The sequence below is a fragment of the Rhipicephalus sanguineus genome, chromosome 1 (assembly GCF_013339695.2).
Source record: "Rhipicephalus sanguineus isolate Rsan-2018 chromosome 1, BIME_Rsan_1.4, whole genome shotgun sequence".
Classification (NCBI taxonomy): domain Eukaryota; kingdom Metazoa; phylum Arthropoda; class Arachnida; order Ixodida; family Ixodidae; genus Rhipicephalus; species Rhipicephalus sanguineus.
In genome coordinates this window covers 95,990,192-96,004,123 of record NC_051176.1, presented here as the reverse complement: position 1 = coordinate 96,004,123, position 13,932 = coordinate 95,990,192, and positions in this window count along the sequence as shown.

Genomic DNA, 13,932 nt, shown 5'->3' with positions numbered 1-13,932 from the left:
AATTAATTGCATTTCTCCTCCATCTAAACGTGTGAGTATTGTCTCAAGATAGGAAATTTTCCAATACTTAAAGGGCGAATTAGGTTTGAAAAAATGTACCTGGTTATCTTGATATTGCACACAGGAATGCACAATTACGAGAATACTCGTAAATTTTAGGAAAGCTCGGAAAAGTAGAACATAATTTCATTATAGAAACAAAAGAGTTGAGGTGACGGAAGCAGCTTTGCATGGGTGTGAGAGGCTAAGGAATAATTCTTAGTTATATAATCCACTATTGCCGCGGCTAAATTTTAATGCTGGATTTTTGTGGAAGCCCTTGTACTCTATACACAAATATGCACAATTACAGCGGCTCGCCTTGAAACGGAAAACAAAAACTGCTAAAGACTTTGCTGAAATGGGCACTACAACAGGTAAATCTCTATATTGTTAAGTGTTTATTGTCTCGGCATGTAAAAGAAGCACAACATTAAAATTGGCATGTTGAGTTGTCGTGCATCAAAGGTCGTCTGACCAGGAAGAAGTTACCGCCAACATTTAACGTTCATTTGGAACCCCAGAAGGTGCCTCGAGCAGCAGTTGCCGTTTTCAGACGCCCCTAAACGTTGACACGTTGAGCATGTGTGAAATTTTTACTAAAGCATAAATTCATGTCTTATCGTTTCCATCTAAGATTGCATATACGATTCAATAACAATTCTGCAGCCGCTGGGGTGCTCGTAATAAGAAGAGCTGCGTGCGTTTACGGTTGTTACGCATGTAGACGGGGCCACAAGCAAATAGAGCTACAAGGTAATGAACACACACACGTAACGATAAATTTCCCTTCCTTGTGTCCCCGTTTACTTGCGCTACAGATTATTCCAAGATGTCACACCACAAGCCCACATTGCAACACTAGCTGGCCCAGCAGGGGTTTCAGTGGAATTGATTAGTACATGTGGCATGAGCATCAAATCTTTGTGGATCCGTATTTCGGTATATTCAACCAACAAGAAACCCATTTATGTACTGAAAGACGGAAGACGACCGGACAAGACAAAGCCAGCAGACCCGTTTATTCCACAGGTATTGACCAGGCTCGAACGCGAAGAACAACAGGGGTCAATGGCTCTATGCTAGCAAGAACGATGAAGTACGTTAAAAGTGCTTACATAATTAAATCCTAATTTTCTGACCGTCTTAGGTAGCTGTGCATTACCTATAATTTTACCTGTACGTTTTAAATAAAAAGTAATTTGCGTGTAAAAGAGATTTAGCATCAACCTACAAAATGGCAATAGACATTACTTCATTTTACTGTATACGCTTTTGTATTTTATTTCGATCAATTTGTTCAATGTCATTCCTTGTATTTAATTTATCGCAGGCTCCTATGGGCAGTAGATGTAAGCTTGCCCACAGCTTGTGCTTTTACATCAGGTTATACCAGTACTACTATTAACACAACTATACTGCACCGTATTCGCATTTCACTCCGCTCTTCTTTGTATTTCTTTTCCTTACACCTAGCGTACGGTAGCAAACAATGTATTTCAATTGCGGCTAACACTTCTGCCTTTTCCTCATGCATATCTCTATGTATTTAGTGTTCGCCTCTGTGTGATGGCAATTTGATCTGGCCATAAGCGACTGCGCATTACGGGAAATATGTGCTGCGAACATTCCAAATCGTTTTGTTGGAAGCCATGCCTACAGAAAAAAAGTGTTTGTATGACATAGTGAGCAGAAGGTAAACAGCGTCTACTATTTGGCGCTGTTTGTTTGCCTTTCATTCTTTCTTGCGAAAGAAAGAAAGAAAGAAAGAAAGAAAGAAAGAAAGAAAGAAAGAAAGAAAGAAAGAAAGAAAGAAAGAAAGAAAGAAAGAAAGAAAGAAAGAAAGAAAGAAAGAAAGAAAGAAAGAAAAATATGTTTGGTTCATTCTATGGAGCAAGAAACCCAGATGCTCGATTACCCTGATAGGCCCAATTAATACTCCGAATTATTACCCCAAATATTCCAATAAAACCATTTACTGAGACAGACAAACAAAGGTACAATGATGTCCGCAACGTTGAACAGGTCCTCCGCTTTATGTGAGGCTCCGTAAAAAGACAGCTGGAAGACAAAAGCGGAACAAAATGTGTGTTAAGGAGTTCACGGAGGGCAATGCTACACCATCTAGATCCCCCACAGTCGCCGTGGTGAAAAATGTCAGAGTGTTCTTCGGGCTGGTTTTTTTTAGGGTTAGGAGCGTATTTCCCACTATAGTCCTGCCATAAATCATACATACGTTGCGTTTCGCAGCCCGTCGTGATTCACGAAGCTTGTTTCTGGCTTCGATTCGTATACGCCGCATTCTTCCCTGGACTTTTTTGAAATACGCTGCCGCGTCACAAGGTCGCGGACGCCGCCAAGCGCGTACGCACTCGTAGCGGTAAGCGCGGGCGAGCGCCTCCCGAAGATCATTGCGCCTTACGAACAAGCGCGCGGGCGAATTCGGTGTACAGTCGATTAGTGTCGCAACGCTGACTTCACGCGAGCGCTTTGGCAACAACGCCGTCCATGCTTTCCCCCCTCATTGCGTCGAGGAACCGCCCCGCGGCTGTCCAGAAATAGCAAACGCCAACCGCTTATCCAACGCCACGCAACCGAAACGTCGTTACTTGCGATTAGTGGAGGAGAGATACCTTGACTCCGTCTGCTGAACTGACACCCCTTCAATGCTCGGTGCTTATGGACGATGCGTCACGGAGAATTCCGAAAGCTACGTCGTTGTCTGCAATAAGAATGATACGCTTCAGAACAACCTGGACTGCAAAGCTTCTCCTTTCAAAAAAAATGCTTTGTGTTTGTGTGCTTAGAGATGCAAGAGCGGTTGTTAATTTGCTCCGTGCCGGTAGCGAGACATACATTCGGCGCAGATAAAATTTTGGGCCATTTTCTCTAAAGGGAACTGTCGTAGTGTGTGAATCACTTAGTGTAGTAAGGCCGAGGTATCATAGTGCGCACGCATTAACTTATTACATTCTTAGCAGAATGGATAAGAAACACTAGTCACTGCTAAAATCAAGCGAATATGTCGGCCTCACACAAACAGCAGACGTTTTTTCGAAGAATAATAATGTTTGTGTGTGTGTGTTTCGTCTAGATTATAATAATAATTGTTGGGGTTTAGCGTCCCAAAACCACGGTAGCGTCTTGAGTATATTGTTATGTGAGAGTTCGTATACGCATGTCTTAATTCACACCTCCAGAGATGTTCTTGACATGTGTTGCTCGCAAATTTTATTGTTGTTTTCCTTAAGTGCGTAGCACTTTAGGGGCTCGTCTTGCCGTACATCTACTGCATGTCGCATGGTCATGCAGTGGTAAATACAGGTCTAAAACAAAGCTAACAATGCTCAAAACCAGTGCGAAATAGACTAACAAGGTCTAAGATAATGTAAACTACAGAGATAACCAAGAATTAGTCACAACAATTTGCCTAAAATCGCGAAAGACACTTCTGAAACATCCTGCTAATACCCGGGCCACGCAAGAGAGGCCGCCCCAGCCTCTGCAAGCGAGTGATTGCCGAGACGGTGGCAAGCGCGCGATTGCCAAGAGAATCACCGTGTTTTTCTTGCTACGCACTTCTTCAGGTTTCACGGTAGTGGAACTGCATCGAGCGCAGGATTTAGAACTGCACCAAGACCTACACAAAAACTATATCACCGCTACATTAACCGCAGAATTAACACTCAATTAGAGCAGAATCAGCGCTACGTTAAGCGCTAGATTTATAGTTTTTTTAGATGGTGACCCAGCAACATCACCCAAATTGTTAGTCCGCTTCCTATAGAATACCTCGCAGCAAAAAGAGTATAAACCTCTAGAGCAGGGGTTCACAAACTTTCTGGCCCTTGGGCACCCCAACGGCTTTTCCAGAGTGCCACGCAACCCTTAACTTTTGAGCATGAATACAGTCGAAAAGGGGGGAGGAGATGATAACGCCTCTCGACGCGCGCAACCACAGTATTAACACTGCCCGCGTTGGCCTGTTCTCTTTTCTTTAATATCGAAGGCCATCGCCGTTGATGTAAAACTCCCGATAATACGTGGACTTGCGATTCCCCCTCGCGCAGCTCTGCGGGTCGCGTATAGCGCGCGCCGACCATATACTGCATGCGTCAGGCACCGCGCAGCGTAAGCAGTGTGTTTCACGCAAACGAAGCGCTGGACGTATACAGAGGCCTGTTTTACTTTTTGCAAAACAATACTGGAGGCATGCCAGTCGCACAGCGAAACGGCCGTCTACCGATAGCTAAGCTAAAGCCCTAATGCCCGTGTAGTCCACAGCCGGCACGAAGCGACGCCCGTATCAAAGCGCTCGTCGCGCGTTTTGATTACAAACCGACGTAGAGCAGTGGCAAATCACCGTGTATGAAAACTGTGCCACGTGATCGCCGACGCGCCATGAGCCACGAATAATGCGCCGAGGTGCCCGTTAACGTCGTTTGAACTGATTTAAACGCTCACGAACGTGAATTATACCAGCGCTCCACGCGTTCTGTCACCACGGTTCCGCAAATTGTGCAAGTTTCATGGCGCGCACTAGACGACGCGTCTTTAGTGCTGCTACCAGTACCACGTGGGTCTCTCGCTACCCGCAGACATCTGATGCGCGGATGCGGCGTGCAATGGTTTCGTTAGATGCAAAATGCAATGCAAATTTGCTTGTCTAAATAAATAAATTAGTTGCTAGTTGGGGTAAACCGGGAGCGGGTTGCATTCGTTCTGGCCGCTCACGGAACCCTAAGACGTCCTTCGCAGAACCCCTGGGTTCCGTTGAATCCAGTTTGAGAACTCATGCTCTAGAGGTCCGTCGAAAAGGCGAAGACGGCTAGCTTACGCAGAACAATGAGAACGCAGTAATCAATAGAGTTATTCCTTTGGCGACTGATTATTCCCTGATTTATCCATCGAATTACCGAGCGAGTGAGAGGGTTTAATAAATAAACATCATACCTCGAATGCGTCCAACGCATATGTGGGGCAAGCAGGACGACACCTCAATGAAAGTGTCGGGGTTGCACTTACCCCATCTGTGACCATAGGCGCAACAGTGCCGCGGCCAATATGGTGCATCGCGCCCATTTTGTGGCGCCCAAATCTTCAACGTCACTGCGACATACTTGTTGTGGACTTGTAGAGGCTTGCATTTAAGCAGTCTTCGCCACCGCCGCGCAGCAGCCCTCAGGCCTGGTCGACCACAGGACCTTGATCGCTGGATTCACAGATCATTCCAACGTTCACTGTTAGGCTTCAACATGAAGCAAATTTGTATGTGTATTTTTGACACCACGTATTACTGTGCCTAAGGGCAGGCTTTCGAAATAATAATAAAAAAAAGGCTCTGAGAGCATCGCTTTGCATGCAAGAAAACGACAGCCTCAGGCGAACCTTCCGTGCACTGCAAAGTGTGGGTGTAGTTCAATGTTTGACAAAACTTCAGTTTTGGCAAAACTTAATAAAATTACAGGATAAATTCGGGAAGCCTTCCACACATTGGACCAGCAGAGCTTATGTGTTATTCTGCCATTCTGCTAAGCCAGCCTGAAATTAACTGTATCAGAAACAGCATATAGCAAGGAAGCCAGTCACCCCCCCCCCCCCGCCATAAAAAATAAAAAAATAAAGAAAAACAAATAAAGTGAGAAAGATGTCGAAAAGTCATCGTTAGTTCGTGACGTCGCCTCTCGTGTAGCATCAGAGAATAGTCCGCCATGGTTTTAAGCCCCTGCACCATTTTCTCTTACCCTTTTGTTTCTCTTCTTGTGTTCTTATTCCAAGACGTATTTTCAATAAATTCAGTTGATAGGTTAGCCTCCTTGTGTCTTCGTTCCGTGTGTCCTCCCTAGCTTTGTGTACCCTGTAACATTATTGGTCAGCTGCCAGCTCGTAAAAAGATCACGTGCTACGTGACGCCAAAAGGCAGAAAAAGAGTGTTCCATACTCGCCGCCATGGGTGCTATCGGCGCTAACTAACACTCCTAGGTTTAAATGCACATATATACCCTATAAAGTGGACGGGGGGAGACCGCCGACGTAGCTAAGTGGTAGAGCATCGGACGCGTTATTCGAAGGTCGCAGGTTCGGTTCCTGCCGGCGGCAAGTTATCTTTTCGTCCACTTTACTTTATTCACATTTATATCCCAATTATTACAAATAACATTCCTTATACTTTCCTTGGCATTACTCTCTGTTAGTTATTAATATTGTGTCTAACAAAGTAAAACGAGCCCTCAAAAGTCATCTTCTTTCCGTCATTCTGTAACATTAGCGCAGCTGAAAAATTTTCACGCCATAGCTTTTCTGCTTGCGTTTTGTTTTCCTTCAGCATTGCATTCAGTCATTCTCATATTAACCATAGAATTATTTAATTGGCTAACACATACCTATGTTACCGTTATCAAGTAAACGTATCATCACCTACAGTTCTCCACGCATTAATGCTTTCGGCTTACTTCACCAGCCTTGTGAGTTAAGAAATTATTCCAGTACGACTTAGCCGTTATATCTGATAAATTACCTAATTCCCTTCAATCCTTTGAATACACTGAAAGTAGCTTAATTCAGAATACCAGCCCCACTAGGTTTCCTTTTAATTATATTTGCTTGTTATGATACATGATAAAAAAATGTAAGCCAGTTTCGCGACTGTGAAGTCTGAGTAAAGAGCTCAGGAGGCAAGCAAGCGCCACCACCTGGCGAACGCAGATTGAGTTATTTCTTCACCTTTATTCATCGTTGTTCATTTATCTGTTTCAGTATTGCCCTCTCTTCTCTTTTTCTCCTTCTAGCACTCACGTCACTCCTCCTTACCCTCACTTCTATTTGCGACCCCTTGCTATGCTGCACTGTACATGTCTATGCTATGGTTTACCCGCACACCCCCTTCATTTCCTCCTCCTGCACCTCCTCCTCACCCTTGCATCCGTCCTCCTCACCCTCACTTCCTTTTCCCATCCCCTTGCTAAACTGTACTATACAAGGCTACGTCATACCTTGACCCCTCTCCTCCTCCTTTCCTTCCTGCTCACCTTCGCATCACTCCTTCTAACCCTCACTTTTCTTTCCCACACCTTTGCTATGCTATACCATGCATGGTTGCGCTATGTTAGGAGCTGCTTGGTACGTACCCGCTTCCTGTGGCGCATATCTGCCGAGTTATCTGTCGACGACACCGTCATGCTTAAACAGCTCCACTGCTAAAAAGAAACATGCCAATTCGTTACGCTCAGATTTTGGAGTAGCTCGCGTTTGCTATACTTAAATACTATGCCCATATAGAGATGCATTTCAAGGCTTCTGTAAAAAGTATATACACTGTGACATGCGTATTAATATATATATATATATATATATATATATATATATATATATATATATATATATATATATATATATATATATAGAAACAGAATAAGACAGATTAAAAGGACACACATTTTTGCTACCTTTCCACCTCATTCACTGCCCAAGACTACGTGTCTCTCGAGTGCTGACCCGCATGTCGCGGGATCGAATCCCGGTCGCGGCGGCCGCATTTTCGATGGAGGCGAAAATGCTTGAGGCCCGCGTACTTAGATATAGGTGTAGGTTAAAGAACCCCAGGTGGTCGAAATTTCCGCAGCCCTCCACTACGGCGTCCCTCATAATCATATCGTGGTTTTGGAACGTTAAACACCAACACTTATTGTTATTAAGACTACGTGTCTGTCGTCAGCGGGAATAACCGTTGCTGCGCGGGGAAACAAGGACACTGACACACAAGGGTCATCCCGGCATTTGACCTCGTCACAATCTCTATGTACGAGTCATATTCCAACGGGAAGAAAGCAAGCTAGAAGAACTTAAAAAGCCTGCCTCCGTTTGTGTTGCATGTTCAATCAAGGACACGGCCTGGGGGAGCAGCGGACCGTTAAATATATGCATCAGGAGCCACACAGGGAACGAATGCGACTTTAAGGACGACACTATCATGCGTTGTTGTGACAGTTACACAGTTGTTATGACAGTTAAAGGGTGTATCAAACTCATCATGCATGCAAACGCACAGCGTAATTGCTTCCTGACAGCAACGTGTGCAGTTTGATCGTTGCATGAATCGGTGTCCGCACGAGCACGCGATATTTAGATAGACGCGGGAGCTATTTACTGTTACCGTGGCGTTTCCAACCGGTTTTCTTGCGCCATTGGCAGAGGTTTACGAAACTCCATGAGCACTGTTGTGAGTGGACCAGACGACGCAATCAGCGAGGTTATGACCACTAAAACCGACTATTAATGACCACTAACATTAAGGCTGTCACTCTAAAATCGTGTAATGACCCATTCCGAGAGCGCACTGGCACTTCGGGCATTGACTGGTCGTAATTGTCTTGCTAGAGGCTCGACAGCAGACTCAGAAGGATTGAAAGACTGCTTATTATCCTGTCCGTTCTCCTGTGGCAGATTTACCTGCAATCAGAAGTGCGGCAAGCTGTGTCGCCATCGGCGCGCATATGCGATACGTTACTAATCTCCGAAGAGTAAAAAAAAAGAAAAAAAAAGAAACAAGGGGTAGAAAGCTAGGAATTGCCCGCGACTGCAGAGAACCGTCAAAGCACGTGCGAAAACGAATTTTTCACGCAAGAACGCACGTACACAAAACAGAGCCCGTTTTTAAACAAGAAACACATTGCAGTGAGCTAAATAGCTGGGCGAGTTGGAAAAGATAATAATGCCCCAAAGAGAACTCCGACCTCATCTTTCAGCTCATTGAAGATCATGCGGGTGCTAACCTTTCTGCGAAAGATCTGACATCATCATTACACAAAAAGACACAAAGCATCGTGAACTTGCAGAAGTCGTACGCATCGAAAGATTGCACGATGATTGTGTATCGGAGCCGCCCATCGTTTAGCTAGATTGTGAAACGCACATGCTTAGTAATATTTTACATGTGACATTGAGCCCGGCGCGCAAAGGTTGTTGGTTTTTAGAGTATTTTCCCTTTCAAGCGTTTTGTTAAATAAACGCAATTGCCTTACGGCAAAGAAGTCACACTCCATATCACTGCGCACCAAGGACGCCCGTATACATGGACGTGGTGCAGTGGAACGATTGCATGATCGCCTGATGACTGTGCGAGACAGAACCGAACATTTGTCACGGCTTACGCGTTCATCAAAGACTCGACGTATTTATAAAAAAGAACGCAAATATCACCGATTTGTGGAAATCAAAATACGCGAAGCTTTCGTGAGCAAACAAAGAAAAATTTGCAGTGGATTAGCTCGGCTATGCCAGGATATACGTAGCGTTAGCAAAGGTTCAGCTGATTATACTTAGCTTTCCAGGTTGTCTAGGATTATTAGCCTTCTTTTGTTCATTCTTCGTAGGCTGAACCGCTAATTGCCAGGCAACTCCTTCGGGATTCGATGAGATAAGCTTCTCGGCTCTTCTGCGCAGTTGAGCAGCATTTGCGCTCTCCTTCTCCATGGCGTTATCCACCTGCAAACAGTCCAGAGGCGCTATCAAGCGGCCCCAGCGCAGTGTCCGACGTCGACTGCACAGCGAAGGCGAATAGCTGCGCGCGCGCCGGCGCCACTGTGTTTATGGCTACGACGTCACTCCTCTCGAATGCGGCGCAGACCTGCAGCGGTGAGCCGCGCGCGGCGGTGGCGGAGTCTGCGCGCGCGCCGGCGCCAGCCTGTCTGCCGCGCCTACGACGCCACTGCTCCCGAACGCGCAGACCAACAGCGGCGAGCCGCGCGCGACGGTGTCGGAGAGCGCGTGATATGCCAGCTCCGGTGACCCAGCTGTGTGACATCACTGATCCTCGCGCATGCGCAGCACGGCTCATGACCCTCCACGCGAAATCGGCTCCGGCTAGGCAAGTGTAGCTAACGCTACAAAATGACGCACAAGGGCAAGAAATGCGCTGCCGATTTGATTGATGAACCGCCCTCTACGAACCATGGTGGTCATGACGGAGACAAATGAGGTTTTATTTTGCAATAAAACATCTTTAGTCACCAAACACAAGAAGCTTAAGATTGCAGGAACGCGCCGTAGTGAGGTGAGAGAAGCGCAGCGAATATCGGCGACGAACCATCGCACTCATGCACTTTTAGTTCTAATAGCGATTAGCATTCCTAGAATATTCCGCGCGCTTCCCAGGACATATGTGTTTAACCGTGTTCCCGCCAACTTGGGTGATTTAGTTCGCGCCAAATTTCAGTGAACCTCTTTCACGGCAACTATCTGGGTATGTGGTTAAAACACCGCTTGATATGTGGGTGTTTTAATACCATTCTCTGACTAGGTCGCCAGAGAAAAGCGTGTTTGTGTGTTTGTGTATGTGTACGTGCATAACAGCGCGAAAACATAACAAAAACCATTTGGCGCAGACAGAAAGTAGGCCACTTCAGTTGGGGCAACAAGTAACAGTATGATACAGTCGGCGCATAAAGAAAGCAGGACATTACTGCTGCCTCAGTGGGTAACCACACCGTATTGTCGGTGCAACAATTAACCGTATCGTACAGTTGGCGCATAAATAAAGCTGGACCATGCAGTTTCCGCAGCATGTAACCATTTCATACAGTCGGCACAGAAAGAAAGCCGGGCATAACAATAGAAGCTGCAAGGAATCGCACCATGCTGTCGGCGCAGCGAGTAACGATAGTGATCACACAGTCGGCGCCTAAAGCGAGCAAGGCCGCACAGTTCACGCAACAAGTAACCATGCCATACCGTCGGCGCAACAAGTAACCACATCATAAAGTCGGTGCAGAAAGGCAGCTGCACAGTAGAATTACCACCGCAATGAACCATACCATATAGTCCACGCAACAATAACTTAATTATACAGTTGGTCATCACATAGTCGGCCACAACAAGACACCATAGCATGCTGGCTAAATGATGGCTAGTGTCGGTTAATTATGTCGGTTAATTATATTAGTGTCGGTTAATTAGCGCCACCACCGCGGAACAGAGGAAGGCTCGGGAAGCCGAACGTAAACGTAAGCGTCGGCAAGCGGTAATTCAAACGCCTTGACAACCACCGTCTCATAAGTCAGATAAGAGAAACGGAAAGTCGATGTGCACCCCCCGCGATGCTTTCGCATCCCACCATGGTTGCCCGTAGGGGGAGATGATGTGTAATTTTCAATTTGAAGCCTCGGTACAAGATAGACTCGACCTGTTTTGTGTGCCCACATTGCTATATAAAAATGTTGCTTTCTGTTTTTTTACTACGATTAATTGTAAGAAAAGAGTTTCTACAAGTTATGATGCACGTAAGCTTCGTCTTTAATTCGTAATTTATCTATTTTGTAAATTTCCCTACTCTAAGAATTTATGCAAATTTATAAAACCGCCCAATTCTTGGCCAATCACCCCATAGCGGCTGTGAGTCACAGAAACTAGGCAAACAACAACAACAACACGATTCTGAATTGCCGTGCTGAGTGCCTGGATTCGAATGCCGTTCGAACCCTGCCTTTCGTTTTGATATTGGCGCGATATCTGCGACAGACACAGGCGGAAGTGGCGGACAACTATGCCACCAATATCGGCTGTTGCGAGCTCATAAACGCTCACGCTCTAAAAGTCTACGCAGACCCTCCTTTGGGAGTTGCCAAAGCGATGCATAGGCGTCCAGTGTTATTGTAAGCTGCGTCCCTCCCTAGAAAGTCGTTTTCGGACGCCATGGGCATATATTTGTCTAGCGATCTGTCTAGCGCTCTTCAGCGTCTCGAATGACCCCATGGCACGCGCATACCGCGACCACTGAAACGCCTGTTTGGAATCAAATTTTCGCAAAGTTGCAATTTTGATGATGTGTGCAATTCTCCATGTCGCCTTGACAGCTTTGGCCATGAAATTCAACGTAGCGTTCATATTCTTCCTTTACATTCTACATTTGTTTTGCACCGCGGATACAACGCATTCATATATGATTCAGCACCGGCAAGAAAATTCATTTTTGGCTTTATACATTTATTTATTTAAAGCGATGATTTTCTTAAGTGACCGATGGGTCAGACGGGCAGTTTCCTCGTCGAGTCGGCTTAGAAATACTTACGCATTTAAAACGGTAAAATTTTCAACCTTAAATTTCTCACAGCCCTTTCTGTCGTAATGTGTATGCTTGCAGTTGCCAAGAACAAGAGCACGGTATGCTACCGCAATGTTTACAAATGTATTTCTCTCTGTTTCGATGAAATCACCACTTCGATAGAATTTGTTATGTAGAATGCAGCTTTCACAATTTAGTTAGGGATTCATTTAAAAAATAGAAGTCTCTTAGCCCGCTTTTTTAAATAACTTCAAGGCACTCGTGACCGCGCTCGGAACACGTGTACTTCGGGACGACGACCCAGCAAATGGTCCGTAGATCTACGATTTTCCTGCATCACTCTACTAAAGGCGATGCGTATGCGGAAATAACGTTCTTATTTCGTTCATCTTTATTTCACCTAAGTCGGTCAGAAAATGCACGGTAACAAACGTTTAGCTGTCATAATGACACGATGACTACCTCACCTTCACTTACGTTCACTAAAATTGAATATAAGAAAGCATGCCCTCTCACATCGAGGAGCAAGTCAGGATAAATAATCTCATTAAAGACGCCTGAATACACGTATCACGTAGCAAATGACTCATTCATACAAATTTGCGTTTAGGTTCAAAGAGAAATCTTCAGAACAAATAAAAGATGATAGTATGAAATGCAAGGCAAGTATTAATGTGCGTTCTAGTTTCATTAGAACTACGAAATTGTGACTAAAATGGCACATTAAAAGTTAATGAAAGCGAAAATAGATGTTACCGGATACATGCATGCATATGTTTAAGCGATAATGAGTTGTAACTATTTTTCCCGACAGCATTCTTCCTAGATGGTGTCCACATCTTACTGCTCTTCTAGTATTTTATGCTACTTACTTCAGACGGGCACGATTCGTGCGAACGCAGTTCATTCAGTCGACACTTTACGGCACACAAAAAAATGGATGAGCACATTCCTGACCACATTCATGTACACACGGATCGCGCCTGTCCTTGTCGACTTTATCGAACACATTATGTAACACGCATGCCGACACGCTGGAATGTACACAAAGAACCACATGCATTTGTACAAACATAATCGTGCGCACATTTATATGCAGGAAAGTTAACCAACACCTTCGTGGAAGCAGAAAAGGATGTGTGCCCCATTTTTTTTTTAGATTCTTCGTAAGGCTTCTCGGCACGTCAGCTTCCGAACAAATAGCAAATTTTCCCGCAAACGCTGTACGCAACCGCCGCCAGAGAACGAAAAAAAAAAAAAAAGCAAGAGACTCGCGTGAAACGACCCGCAGCAGTAATTAGTTCTGGCAAAACGATGAAGAGCCTAAAAAAAAGAAGATAGAAGGTAAGTGGTTTTTCTGCGTAAAGTCATAATTTCACTGCCACCTGAGTCCGTCAAAGTTGATTGCTTTTGCTACAGCCACAACGTGTCCTTCCGAGCCGGCCATGAACATCGCCTGCAGCTATACAGTTGCGCAGGGGCAGTGACCATTCCCATTTCAGCTGCAGTCTGGCGAACGGCCTTAACCTGCTTAATACTTCGCTTAAAATAAAACGAAAAAAAAAAGACGGAGCAATGCATCATGCCCCAAACGATTTGTATGGAACTCACTTAAGAATGAGCGCTTACAATCTAAATTAATGACATAGGGTGAATTTATAGCTTATGTGATTAGTTTAGATTGTAAAGTGCTTATTTCTTCCCTTGTTCTTTTTCAAGGCAATGTACGCGCGTGATTTGACGTGGTGGTCTGAGTACGCGTGTGAAAGCAAAAATAAACATATTGTTGCAACTTATGTGGTCCGATGGTTTTTTTTCTGCATGTTCTTGTCACT